This window comes from Leucopleurus acutus, assembly GCF_964270905.1.
Source record: "Leucopleurus acutus genome assembly, chromosome: 4".
NCBI classification, from domain to species: domain Eukaryota; kingdom Metazoa; phylum Chordata; class Mammalia; order Artiodactyla; family Delphinidae; genus Leucopleurus; species Leucopleurus acutus.
In genome coordinates this window covers 58,937,747-58,952,893 of record NC_139146.1, presented here as the reverse complement: position 1 = coordinate 58,952,893, position 15,147 = coordinate 58,937,747, and positions in this window count along the sequence as shown.

Below are 15,147 nucleotides of genomic sequence, written 5' to 3'. Positions count from 1 at the left end.
ATAATGGCATCTCTGAATGATGGAGGCCATTTGGCAGTGCTCAATGGACAAAAACAGGAGGGAGTAATTACCGTAATAAGCCTCATGGACTTCATAGTTTTAATCAGATTATTCAAACCAACTGAGCTCTACAAAGAAACAGTATAGGAGGGTTCCTTTTTTGGAACACTTTCTCCAGCATTTGTTATTTGTAGACTTTTTAGTGATGGCCATTCTGACTGGTGTGAGGTTATATCTCACTGTAGTTTTGATTTGCATTTTTCTAATAATTAGTGATATTGAATATCTTTTCATGTTCCTGTTGGCCATCTGTATGTCTTCTTTGGAGAAATGTCTGTTTAGGGCTTCTTCCCATTGTTTATTGGGTTGTTTGTTGTTTTGAAATAAGCTGTTTGTATATTTTGGAGATTAATCCTTTGTCAGTTGCTTTGTTTGCAAATATTTTCTCCCATTCCGTAGATGGTTTTTTGTTTTGTTTATGATCTCCTTTGTCATGCAAAAGCTTTTTAGTTTGATTAGGTCTCATTTGTTCATTTTTGTTTCTATTTCCATTACTATGGGAGACTGGTGCAAAAAGACATTGCTACGATTTATGTCAAGGAGTGTTCTGCCTATGTTTTCCTCTAAGAGTTTTATAGTGTCTGCTCTTGCATTTAGGTCTTTAATCCATTTTGAGTTTATGTCTGTGTATGATGTTAACGAGTGTTCTGATTTCATTCTTTTACATGTACCTGTCCAGTTTTCCCAGCACCACTTATTAAAGAGACTGTCTTTTCTCCATTGTATATTCTTTTCTCCTTTGTCATAGATTAGGTGACCATAGGTGCATGGGTTTATCTCTGGGCTTTCTATCTTGTTCCATTGATTTATATGTCTGTTTTTGTGCCAGTGCCATACTGTCTTGATTAGTGTAGCTTTGTAGTATGGTCTGAAGTCAGGGAGCCTGATTCCTCCAGCTACATTTTTCTTTCTCAAGATTGCTTTGGCTATTTGTAGTCTTTTGTGTTTCCATACAAATTTAAAAGTTTTCTTCTAATTCTGTGAAAAATGCCATTGGTAATTTGTTAGGAATTGCATTGAATCTGTAGATTGCTTTGGGTAGTATAGTCATTTTGACAAAATTGATTCTTCCAATCTAAGAACATGGAATATCTCTCCATCTGTTTGTGTCATCTTTGATTTCTTTCATTGGTATCTTATAGTTTTCTGACTACAGGTTTATTCCTAGGTATTTTATTCTTTTTGTTGCAGTGGTAAATGTGATTGTTTCCTTAATTTCTCTTTCTGATCTTTTGTTGTTAGTGTATAGGAATGCAAGAGATTTCTGTGTTATTTATTTTGTATCCTTCAACTTTACTAAATTAATTGGTTAGCTCTAGTAGTTTTCTGGTGGCCTCTTTAGGATGTTTTATGTATAGTATCATGTCATCTGCAAACAGTGACAGTTTTACGTCTTCTTTTCCAATTTGGATTCCTTTAATTTCTTTTTCTTCTCTGATAGCCATGGCTAGGACTTCCAAAACTATGTTGAGTAACAGTAGTGAGAGTGGACACCCTTGTTTTGTCCCTGATCTAGGAGGAAAGGCTTTAGTTTTTCACTATTGATAATGATACTAGCTATGCGTTTGTCTTATATAGCCTTTATTATGTTGAGGTAGTTTCCCTCTATGCCCATTTTCTGGAGAATTTTTATCATAAATGGGTGTTGAATTTTGTCAAAAGGTTTTTCTTCATCTACTGATATGATCATATGTTTTTTATTCTTCTGTTTTTTAATATGGTGTATCACATTGATTGATTTGCATATATTGAAAAATCCTTGCATCCCTGTGATGAATCCCAGTTGATCATTGTGTATGATCCTTTTAATGTGCTGTTGGATTCGGTTTGCTAGTATTTTGTTGAGAAGTTTTGTGTATATGTTCATCAGTGATTTTGGCCTGTAATTTTATTTTTTTGTGATATCTTTGTCTGGTTTTGGTATCAGGGTGATGGTGGCCTCTTAGAATGAGCTTGGGAGTGTTCCTCCCTCTGCAATTTTTGGAAGAGTTTGAGAAAGATAGTTGTTAGCTCTTCTCTAAATGTTTGATAGATTCACCTGTGAAGCCCACTGGTCCTGGACTTTTGTTTCTTGGAAGCTTTTTAATTACAGTTTCAATTTCATTACTTATGATTGGTGTGTTCACATTTTTGATTTCTTCTTCATTCAGTCTTGGAAGGTTGTACTTTTCTAAGAATATGTCCATTTCTTCCAGGTTGTCCATTTTATTGGCATATAGTTGCATATAGTAATCACTTATGATCCTTTTTATTTCTGAGGTGTCAGTTGTAACTTCTCCATTTTCATTTCTAATTTTATTGATTTGAACCCTCTCCTTTTTTTCTTGATGAGTCTGGCTGAGTGTTTATCAATTTTGTTTATCTTCTCAAAGAATCAGCTTTTAATTTCATTGATCTTTGCTATTGTTTTCTTCATTTCTATTTCATTTATTTCTGCTCTAATCTTCATAATTTCTTTCCTTTTACTAACTTTGGGTATTTTTGTTGTTATTCTTCTTTCTCTAGTTGCTTTAGGTGTAAGGTTAGGTTGTTTATTTGGGATTTTTCTTGTTTCTTGAGGTAGGACTGTATTGCTATAAACTTCCCTCTTAGAACTGCTTTTGCTGCATCCCATAGGTTTTTGGTCATTGTGTTTTCATTGTCATTTGTTTCTAGGTATTTTTTAACTTCCTCTTTGATTTCTTCAGTGATCTCTTGGTTACTTAGTAGCATATTTTTAGCCTCCATGTGTTTTTATGTTTTTTTATAGTTTATTTCCTGTAATTGATTTCAAATCTCATAGTGTTGTGGTCAGAAAAGATGCTTGATACGATTTCAATTTTCTTAAATTTACCAAGCCTTGATTTGTGACCAAAGATGTGATCTATCCTGGGCAATGTTCATGTGAACTTGACAAGAAAGTGTATTCTGCTGCTTTCAGATGGAATGTCCTATAAATATAAGTTAAAAGTCTTTGTGGTTTAATGTGTCATTTAATGCTTGTATTTCCTTATTACTTTTCTGTCTGGATGACCTATCTATGGGTGTAAGTGGAGTGTTAAAGTCCCCCACTATTATTATGCTACTGTCGATTTCCCCTTTTATGGCTGTTAGCATTTGCCCTATCTATTGAGGTGCTACTATGTTGGGGGCATAAATATTTACAATTGTTATATCTTCTTGGATTGATCCCTTGATCATTATGTAGTGTCCTTCCTTGTCTCTTGTAATATTCTTTATTTTAATATCTATTTTGTCTGATATGAGTATTGTTACTTCAGCCTTCTTTTGATTCCCATTTGTATGGAAAATCTTTTTCCAATCCCTTGCCTTCAATCTTTATGTGTCCCTAGGTCTGAAGTGGGCCTCTTGTAGACAGCATATATATGGGTCTTGTCTTTATATCCATTCAGGCAGTCTGTGTCTTTTGGTTGGAGCATTAATCCATTTAAATTTAAGGTAATTATTGATATGTATGTTCCTATTACCATTTTCTTAATTCTTTTGTGTTTGTTTTTGTGGGTCTTTTTCTTCTCTTGTGTTTCCTGCCTAGAGAATTTCCTTTAACATTTGTTGTAAAACTGGTTTGGTGGTGCTGAATTCTCTTAGCTTTTGCTTGTCTGTAAAGCTTTTGGTTTCTCTTTCAAATCTGAATGAGATCCTTGCTGGGTAGAGTAGTAATCTTGGTTTAGGGTTTTTCCTTTCATAACTTTAAATATATCCTGTCACTCCCTTCTGGCCTGCAGAGTTTCTGCTGAAAAATCAGATGATGAACTTATGGGGATTCCCTTGTATGTTATTTGCTGCTTTTCCCTTGCTGCTTTTAATATTTTTTCTTTGTATTTAATTTTTGTTAGTGTGGTTAGTATGTATCTCAGCATGCTTCTCCTTTGGTTTATCCCGTATGGGACTTTCTGTGCTTCCTGGACTTGGGTGACTATTTCCTTTCCCATATTAGGGAAGTTTTTGACTATAATCTCTTAAACTAGTTTCTTAAATTGTTTCTCTTTCTCTTCTTCTGGGACTCCTATAATTTGTATGTTGGTGTGTTAAATGTTGTCTCAGAGGTCTCTGAGACAGTCCTTATTTCTTTTCATTCTTTTTTCTTTACTCTGCTTCATAATAGTTATTTCCACCATTCTATCATCCAGCTCACTTATCTCTTCTTCTGCCTCAGTTATTCTGCTATTGGTTCCTTCTAGTGTTTTTTTCACTTCAGTTGTTGTGTTGTTCATCAGTGATTGTTTTTTCTTTAGTTCTTTTAGGTCCTTTTTTGTTAAACATTTCTTGTTTAACAACAAGAAATCTTCACAATCCATGCCTCCATTCTATTTCTGAGATCATGGATCATCTTTACTATCATTACTCTGAATTCTTTTTCAGGTTGATTGACTATTTCCTCTTCCTTCATTTGGTCTTGAGGGTTTTTACCTTGCTCCTTCGTCTGCCACATAATTCTCTGTTGTCTCATTTTGTCTAACTTACTGTGTTTATGGTCTCCTTTCTGCAGGCTTCAGGGTCATAGTGCCACTTGCTTCTGTTGTCTGCCTCCTGATGGGTGAGATTGGTCCAGGGGCTTATGTAGGCTTCCTGGTGGGAGGGACTAGTGCCTGAGCTGTGGTGGGTGGAGCTGAGTCTTTTCCCTCTGATTTTCAGGGCTGTGTCAGGTGGTGTGTTTTGGGGTGTCCATGAGCTTAGTATGACTTTAGGCAGCCTGTCTGCTTATGTGTGAGGCTGTGTTCCTGTCTTGCTGGTTGTTTGGCATGAGGTGTCCAGCACTGGAGGCTGCAGGCAGTTGGGTGGACCCGGGTCTTAGTGTCGAGATGGATACCTCTAGGTAGGTCTCTGGACCTGCTGTGAGCACTGTGGGGCCAGCTCAGACTCCAACCTGGCTCAACTCCCACGTGTAATTGCTCCCCAAATCCACAGCTGATAAAGCTAGATCAGTCTCAGTTGTGGGAACACTCATTGTCTTTTCAGATATTCTACTGATGCAGGATTTACCAAGCCAATTGCAGGGATTTAATCCATGGCTTGTGCAACTGCATGGAGAGATTTCCATCCTCTTCCTTAGTCACACTGCCCCTGGGACTCAGCTTTGATTTTGGCCCCACCTCTGCGTGTGTGCCACCCTCAGGCATCTGTTCCCCGCTCGGGAGAGAGGCAGCAAAAGCAGAGGCTGACTGGGGCACACTTACTCACTCAGGCCGCAGAGGGGTACAGTGGTCACAGCTGGGGTGTGCACAAAGTGCCTGTGGTGGTGGAGACCAGCAGGCAGTTTCAACAGACTGGGGCATGCTTGCTGTGGTGGGAGTCCCTCCCAGTGCTTGCAGAGGCAGTGGCTGGCGTGTGGGGGCATTGGCAGCCCTGCCCCTTGTGCACCATTCAACAGTGGTGTCTTGCTTATATGGTGTCCTGGGCTTCTTCCACAAACATTCCCTGCTGTGGAGCTCCTTACTCCTGTCCCTTCAGGCTGTCTTTTCATGGCTAACAGCTGTCCCCTCCCTGGGTCCACGCTCCAAAACCCACTTTCCAGACCCAGTCCCCCTCTGAAACAGGAGACACACGACTCAGGCTGGGATGTGCAGGACTGTGGCACAGACCACGTGCACAGTTCTTACTTTGTCCTGCCTTCCACAGACCATCTGCTGCGTTCCCCTTTGATGCCCCAAAGGTCCCTTTCTGTCTCAACTGATATTCGCACTGTGAGGGGGTTTTTCTGAGTGGGGGAAGCTCTCACCTTCAGATTCCTGCCAGCATTGCTGGTCCCTTTTTTGAGTCCTCTTTTTTCTTTCTTTCATCTTACCCAGTTGCAAGGGGATTTTTCTTGTCCTTTTCAGTGTGTGAAGTCTTCCACTAATGTTCAGCAGGTGCTATGTGAGAACTGTTCCATTTGTAGATGTATTCTTGATGTACCTGTGAGGAGAGATGAATTCTGTGTCCTCCTATTCCACCACCTGGACTCCTCCCCCTGCATCCCATAGTTTTGGGATTGTAGTATTTTCATTTTCATTTGCCTCTAGGTATTTTTTTATTTCCTCTTTGACTTATTCAGTAATCAATTAATTGTTTAGTAGCATATTGTTTTGCCTCCACATGCCTGTGCTGTTTGCAGTTTTTTCTTGTACTTGATTTCTAATCTCGTAACATTGTGGCTGACGTAGAAGAAGCACTGTATCACCGTCACCGAAAGATCAACAGTAAATATGGCACAGTTATTTTGGAAGAAAAGGAGCCTAAAGATATGAAAGAAATTTTGTTACAATAGTAAATCTTTTTGTAAGGTGATTAAAATAATTTATATTCATCACTATTAATATGAGTTATTATATGTGTTATACAGAAAAGAAGATTGTATTTAAAATAAGTTAAATAACACACTCAAGGTCCCACAGCAAGTAAAAACTGGAGCCAGTATTGGAAAACAATTGGGTCCATGTCCAAGGTCTCTCTTTTTACCCTTATATTAGATAATTTGTCATAACACATTAGAATTGTTCTATACTTCCCTAGCATATATAACACATAATTTTAATATTAAAATTTTAATCTCATTGTTAAAATTCTATACTACATGTATTGCAAAAAATGTGGATTGTGCATTAGTGTTAAATTTATATTAATATGCATTGTGAGCCTAAGCAAATGGAAAAATCAATAAATGCCAGTGACATACTATGCACTCTACAAGGCAAGATTAGGCAATATTTACACCATATCAACCACCCTGTGGGGAGGAAATCTAAGCCCATATATGACTGAATGCTTAGTGAACATAAAATGCATTATAAATTTTTAAAGAAGCATTTTGAATTATAAGAATATTCAGTAGAAAATCATGGGGCATATGGCTAACAGTGAAAGGTAAATTCTTACATTTGTATATTTAGGGTTGGACTGGATACAGATAAGAACTGCAGCAGAAATACAGGCCCCCAGCTTTCCCAAAGGTCTTAGAAAATTATTTTCAAATTCTGTATTTCAGGAATCCCTTCTCAAAATAATCTTCCTCCACCTGACCTCTGTCACTAATGCTTCACAGTGTTGAGTAAAGGAGCAGAATTTTATTCTATCATCATGGGTATGAGAGAGTATAGGGTAACAACAGAGTCCCTGGAGTTTAGGTTGTCTGGATTAAACAAAGTTGCACTGTTTACTAACTGTGTTACTCTGGGCAACTTACCTCAATCATCTGTGCCTCAGTTTTCTGGTGGGCTGAAAATGGCATGGTAATAATATGTGTCTCATAGCTATTATCTCATTAATGCTAAATTAAGAAACCTCAGAGAAATTTAAACAACTTAAATTTTCATATTAGCATGAATTAATTTTGGGAATTACTTTTCTGGGAGCAAGTTTTGCTCAGAGAAAATGCAAGAGTCAGAAGTGTAAACTTTTGTTTCTGAAGTTAGAGGATATTAGAGGAACATTTAGCACAGAATGGATCCTAAAGATGCTAAAAGGGAAATACATACATACATATGTAGTTACATAGTTGTTGCCTAACAAGCAACCACATAATTACAGTGTCATACAATAGTAAATACTTATTTCTTGCATATTTGTGTAGGTTAAATGATCTTGGTTGGGCCTGGTTGGATTCTACTGAGTTTAACTGGACTCTCTCTTGCGTCTACAAATGCTGGGGATTTAGTTCTAGTCAGGATTTGGCTGGGGTACCATATCTGTAGTACCATGTTTAACTCCTCCTATGACCTGGTGGCTAGCTCAAGTACGTTCTTTTCATGGAGATGGCAGAAGTGCAAGAGGAGAAGCCAGATCTCACAAGTGCTCTGTCACATCACATCCACTGAGCTTCTCATTGGTCAAAGCAGGTGTAGTAGATTGAATAGTGTCCCTAAAAAATATGTCTACATCCCAGAACCTGTGACCATGGGCATATTTGAAAAAAGCATCTTGCAGATGTAATTGTTAAGGAAGTCAAGATGAGATCATCCTGGATTATTCTGCTAGACCCTAAATCCAGTGAAAAGGGTACTTATAAGAGAGAGAAGAGAGGCAGACCTAGACACAGAAGAGAAAGCCATGTGAAGACAAAGGCAGATATTAGAATTAGGCAGCAACAAATCATGAAATGTCTGCAACCACTACCAGCTGTGGAAGAGTCAAGGAATGATTCTTCCTTAGAGCCTCTGGAGGCCGTGTGACCCTGCTGATATAGTGATTTTGGACCTTTGCCATGCAGAACTTGAGATAATACATTTTTGTTGTTCTAAGCTACCAAGTTTGTGGCTATATTACCACAATGACACTAAATCAAAATGTGTTAGTTGCCACACTAACTCATTTTGCACTGTTAGTTTTGTACAGCCCTATAAAACTAACATAACAGGTAACATTTTTGAACTTAGATTCAAGTAGTTAGGAGAGTAAAGCACTGTTCACAGTGAACATGGACTGCAACATTGCATGGAAAAAGGCTGGATACAGAGAGGTTTGAAAAACTGAGGTAATTAGTTCAATCCATCACATGTACTAGGACTCAGTGCTCACTCCCAAAGAAATAGAGAAGGCTCATGGCAGTTTTGTTTTCTAAGAAGTTCTATGAAACATTAAAAATAAATCACTATCCTATACTCAGATGTTATATCACTTGATACTATTTTGATTCATTATGTGTTTGGTGAAAGACTTAAGGGGGGCCCCTATAATCCCTACCTGCTGGTGATCACGTTTGTTTTTTTTTTAACCTTAACCTCTTTGATTGTGGGTGGGATCTGTGGCTTGTTTCTAAGCAATAGAAAATGGCAAAGGTGATGACATGTTACTCCCACAATTACGTTACCACATAAAAGACTTCATCTTGCCAGCAGACTTGCTCTAGAGATTTCTCCCTTGCTGGCTTTGAGGAAGTAAGCATACCTGTTAGGAAGCTCACAGTCAAGTTGCTGAGGGTGGCCTCTGGGACCTGAGGGAAGCCATCCATCAGCCTGCAAGAGGCCAGGGGAGTTCTACAGCCTCATGGAAATGAATTCTGCCAACAACCTGAGTGAGTGAGCTTGGAAATGAATTTCTCCCTGTTGAGCCTCAGGTGAGAACATAGTTTGGATGACATTTATGGCAACCTTGTGACATCCTAGCAGGGGGCCCAGCTAAGCTGAGCCTAGATTCCTGACTCACAGAAACAGTGAGATAATAAATGTGCACTATTTTAAGCATCTAAGACTGTAATAATTTATTAAACAGAAATAAACAATATAACATGAAGGGCTTCCCTGGTGGTGCAATGGTTAAGAATCCACCTGCCAAAGCAGGGGACGCGGGTTCGTGCCCCGGTCCGGGAGGATCCCACATGCCACGGAGCGGCTGGGCCCGTAAGCCACAACTGCTGAGCCTGCGCGTCTGGAGCCTGTGCTCCGCAAAGGGAGAGGCCGCGACAGTGAGAGGCCCGCGCACCACGATGAAGACTGGCCCCCACTTGCCGCAACTAGAGAAAGCCCTCGCACAGAAACGAAGACCCAACACAGCCAAAAATAAATATAAAAAATAATTAATTAAAAAATATATATGTATATAATATGAAAAAGGTCACTTTCAAGCTTATTAATCATATGTTATTCTCAATATTTAGTGAATAAATCCAACATAAGCCACAGTTCTAAGATCTCTTTATTTCTAAATCTGGCACAATAATTTAAATGAAAGGGACAGTGACAAACTTTGTGGGTATACAGGAAAGAATCATTGTAGTACAATATTAGAAAACTGCATACTGTGAAGAAGGGGGTTTATTTAGGCTAGTGACCAAAAGGGTTGGATAAAAAGACTAGCTCTCTTCAAAAACCTGGAGAGTTTTCAGATGGAAGGTGGTAGCAGACTCATTTTGCACTGCTGTGTATCACAGTCATGACTAGCAAGTGGAGATTATAAAAATGCAGTTAACTTTCTAAGTCACTGGATGTGGGTAATTAGAGAATTGGCTACCTGGTAGAATGGTGCGTTTTGTGTTCCTGGTGAAATTTAAGCAAAGGTTAAATGAAACCCTGTCCCTCATTATGTGGAAAAAGATAGATAGATAGATAGATAGATAGATAGATAGATAGATAGATTTATACGCATTATTACATAAAGTCTATTGCATAAAGTCTATTACATAAAGTCTATCTAAGTAGAGTTTTTCTCTACTTTCTTCCTTGAGTCCTAAAAATTTTCAAGTGTTTTTTTCATACCAACATCTTGCCTTGCTGATGAAAGTACTACAAGTGGTGTAAACTGCTTTGCTAAAAGCATCAGAAGCACACTATGTACCACAAACAGGAATATGTGATAGCCCCTTTATCAATCAATCCCATTCCTCTCAGTGGCTGATATATTTCTTTTCTAGACTAATTTGTTTGTTGGGTGATGAGTGAATTACAAGCAGCACACGTTGGAATGCTTACTCTATCAAAACAGAAGTCAGCTGCTTTCTACAGCAATGGCTCATGCCAGCTGGCTAAAGAATGGCATTGGTTCCAGCTGTGTTTTGATGCTACACATTTCATGCTTTACAGTCCAATCAGATGCACTGGCACTGAATGAAATGGGTCCAGAAAATACAAGAAAGCATGAAATGAATAGAAAAAGACGATAATGCTATGTAGTGAAATAAATTCTAGTCAGGATTCGAGTTAATTGATCACATTACTCACAGATATTCATAGTTAATACTGTGAAAGCATTATTTCAGTTTCTATAAAGTCTTTCATATGTAGATATCAGTTACATATATATGTGTGTGTGTTTAAGTGTATATACATATATATATACAGATGTCCATGAACAAGTTGTATTCATAAAAGATGAAAAGATGTCATCTTTGGATTTAAGTTTCACTTGTCTCATTTGAATTTTGCAAATACTTTTGGTATTTTTTATTTAGGATTTAAATAATGCATTCAAATTTTAATTTGTTTAATCTTATAAAAACAGTGACTCTTTTAGATTTTTGAGTAAGTAAATATTAATATAAAGCATATATGTTCACCAAATCTCAACTCTCAGTTCCCTAACGTTTCATTCATTTATTCAAATACTGAGCACTTACTATCTGCCCAGAACTGTGGATATAAAGTGAATATGTTATAACCATTACTCTTAGGAAGTTACAAGCTGAGAAGAAGCAAAGGAAAAAATACTAATAATATGTGATAGGTGCTAGAATAGAGATTTTCACTATATGGCAAAGGCTCAAAGGAGGGAATAATCAACTCTCTCTGATGGGACTGGTGAAAGTTGTTTAGAGAAAATAAAGTTTTGTCATGCCCTTGAGCATGAATAACTGACCAGGGAGAGAAAAGAAGAAAGGCAGGAAGAGATGCAGGCCAAGGAGGCAGCAGAACAAATGTTTAGAGGTCATAGTCATTTAGAGGTAGGTAGAGTGAGTGAAATGGTATGTCTACTTGCCCAGGGAGAACTTTTGATGTAGTTCTGAATACAGTGGAGAAAGATAGAATATGAATGGGAAGGGTGGAGAGAACAGAAAAAAGATGAAAGGAAGGGGAAGAATAAATAGACTATACTAGAATGTGAGCAAGTGGAAATGAAGAGAACTAAGATAGAAGGGGGAGAAGAGTCAGACAGGTGTACAGAGGTAAAAAAAAATTTCTCAATTTCATGAGGCATTTTCTGCAATTATGATAAAAGAGCTATATAGTCATATGTTTTGTGTTGTGACTATATTTTTATGTGGTCTTTTTATATTAAAATTGAATCATTAGGAAAAGAACACCTTGTAATTTCTAGGCTTAATTTGATAGTATCCCCTACTCATATTTTAGGATTTTTAAGGGAACTTTTAACAGCTCTGTTATTTATCGTTAATGTTTAGCCACCCATTCATTTACTCCTCTATTATATAATGTCATCAATTCATTTACAAATGTTTTATGAGCCCCACTGAATCTAGGAATAACGCCAGATGCTAGCAACATGTCAGTGAACAAAATGGTCCAAGACTTTGCCTTCTAACTAAATTGCCTTTCTAACTAAAATGATAGCAGACTTATTAAGAAGATGCAAATTAAGAGCACAAAATTTCAGATCTTTTTGCTTGCCATTTAGAATTGTCATCACTTCCTGTTGTATTTACTTTTATGGGCACTGGCTCTTTACCTCAGATGAGTTCTGCTTTGGCCAAAATGACCACATTCCATCTTTGTGAATGTAAATTCAGACAGTTTTATAAGATGGCTTTGTGTGTTGATTCCCTTTGTGATTTATTTTGGGCCACTTTGCCAAGGCCTTTAATTGAGTAAAATTTTTATCCTTTTATTTATCTAATTATAATAATCAGTACCCTTAATTTTTAAGCCAACTTTTCTACATAAGCTGCCATAGGTGGGTAATGGCAACTGAAAAGCTATAGAAAGGTGGGAGTAATTATTATGACCTGCTTGTTATCAGAACAAATTCTATTACTCCTCAGAGAAAGTCCTGCCAATCCAGCAACATCTCTTTCTCACTGGGAGGGTAAAGTTCCTCATCCTTTTCTCCTGCCTCACATTTACTCTTGCAGCTGCATTATTGGCCAGACCTGATGTTTTTCTCCTGACTGCCAAATGGTTAAGAAACCACAAGCAGGCTGTTTCCTTTTCTGGAGGCAAAATTACCATACACAAACATCCGACTCAGGATAAGTCAATTACCTTGGTCAATTGATTTACAATTTAACTGGGGCAAGGTTTTGATAGAGATATTAAAAGGGAATAAATTTATAACACCGACATAAAGCCCAGAATTCACTGCTTCTGCCAAGAGCAGCCACATTCTACACTCCACCGGGCAGGTTAATGCAGCCTTTTGGCTTATTGGATTTTTTCTTTTACAATAGTTTCACATATGTTTTTGGGGTTTAAGTAACCTTCTGCTTAAGGCCCCATATCTTCAGTAGAGTACAGCCTTGTGTATATGACAGCAGCAGCTCCATAGTCTGCTGGGTGTGCTCTGGAATCATATTACCCCATCTCTTCCTTTGATTCTTCCTATTCTCCAGTAGGTGGTAGACAAACAGTACGGTGACTACTTATTTAAGCTGCCAGAAAATGTGAGAATAGGAACCAGGGCATGTTTTTCCCCAGGCAAGAAACATCAGGATGTATTAGGCTGTTGCTGCTTTCTTCCTAACTCTTGTTCTGGCCATCAAATCACCTTTTAAAAATAATGTATCAAGTCACATTTCTGTAAAACATTACAAAGCCTGGTCCAGAAGCATTATTTTTTTAAAAAACTGTTGTAATAATAAAAGTAGAAAATAAGTAGTTTTCTTGCAGATTTTTTTTTTTTTATGGTTCTGGGAAAAGCTCTGGAAAAGGTTCTTGATTTTCTAGATACTTTGAGAAAATCAAGTAAAAGAGACACAATGCTACACAATAAACTGCAAGCTACTGTAGACCAGGTCCTTTTTCTAGAATCTTATCTGTATTCAGCAGAAGTTAACAATGCATGACAGAAAGAAGATGCTTAGTAAATTTATGTCACGTTTATCTCCTAAATTTTCTTGCTAGGATTTGAGAGAGAGAGGAAAGAGTAGGAGAAGAGAAAGAAAGAAAGAGAGAGGGAGGGGAGAGAGAGAGAGAGAAGTAGGCATGACATTTGGGGAATGTGATCATGGATTGTCCTTAAACTAAACTTTACAGTATTACTATGGAGCATGGAACTTTAAAATTGTCCAAACTGGTGACAGATCTTTTTCTCATGGGGAAAAATAAATAGGGTCACACTCTTCTTATTAAGAAGAGTAAAACAAATCAAACCACTACCTTTTTGGTTAACACATTACATTAAAAGAATCTTGCTTGATATTGTATATTAAATCATCATGTAACTTTAAATTACTTGAGAATATAAGGAATAAGTATCTGAAAATTTTTTAAATCAAATATTTAAATAATACGCAAAGATGAAGTTTGATAACTCTAAAAATATTCCCCTACATTGTGCTTTTTCTGTAATCAAGGTAACTAAAAAGTCTTATTTAAAATATAATTATTATTAAAACTCAAAAACAAAACAAGCAATAATTGGCTTGGCCATGGTCATTCTTTGACTGCCTGTGTAGAGATGTGCTCTGTATTTCAAACCTTTAACCTCTATTCACAGTCCTCGTGTCAGTTACTTGATTCCTACTTACTTCTTTGTATCCAGATTTAACCTTAATTCACATGTTTGCTTATGTCTTTAGACCCTATTTCTACACATGGATCCACCCCCCAGTTTAAATACCCATATTTTATTCTTGGCCTTATGTGACCTGAGAATTTTCTTGCAAATATTATGCACTTAATAATGCCCTATTACATTAAATTGTATTGATTTTATTTCTGTCCATGCTGTCTTACAAAATTGGACCTGAGTCCATCTTACCTTCTCTCACCTTATCTTTTCTTTTGATTGTTTACTGATATTCTAGAATGTGACCTGACTTTGTCTTCAGGACTTATAGTGCCTCCATAGCAAATTTAAATGTTCCACCCATTTGTTTAGGTTCTCTATTCTATATTCACACTATTTATTCCATCTCTAAGATATGCCACACCACCTTTCCCCAAATGCTTTTAAGTCCATGATCCATATGCCACAAATCAGGATATATAAATGAGAAATGATCCTGTCTGAACTTAACTTTGGCCAGTCATAATGGAGACAGATTTAAAGACAGGGAGTTTCCTTAAGACACTTAAGTAAGACACTTAAGATACTCGGTTTTCCTTAGTAAAAGCGGGGCATTCTTTAATAGCCTAGTGTTCAATTTATCCTGCTGTTCTAATGGATATCTAAGGCCCTCACCTTGACAGAGGGAAGGAAAGTAATGTAGATGACTTAAGAGCAATAGCATCTGTGGCAACAGGATTGAGAGTGATTATGCTGTGAAATTTACTGAGCCTTGTGATCCTAGAAAACACGAGGATTAATGAAACTCTGTCACCTTTTCATGTTCCCAGCCATGGCTTACTATAAAAAGAAGCACTCTTCTCCATATGACTTAGATAAAATTCACAAATGTCTCCTTTGCTTACCTGTAACAAGACCAGACAGAGATATGAAACTTCCCATTCATTGCCTTATAAATGATTAGCTGAACTGCTTTGTTTCCACTGATTAGTCAGA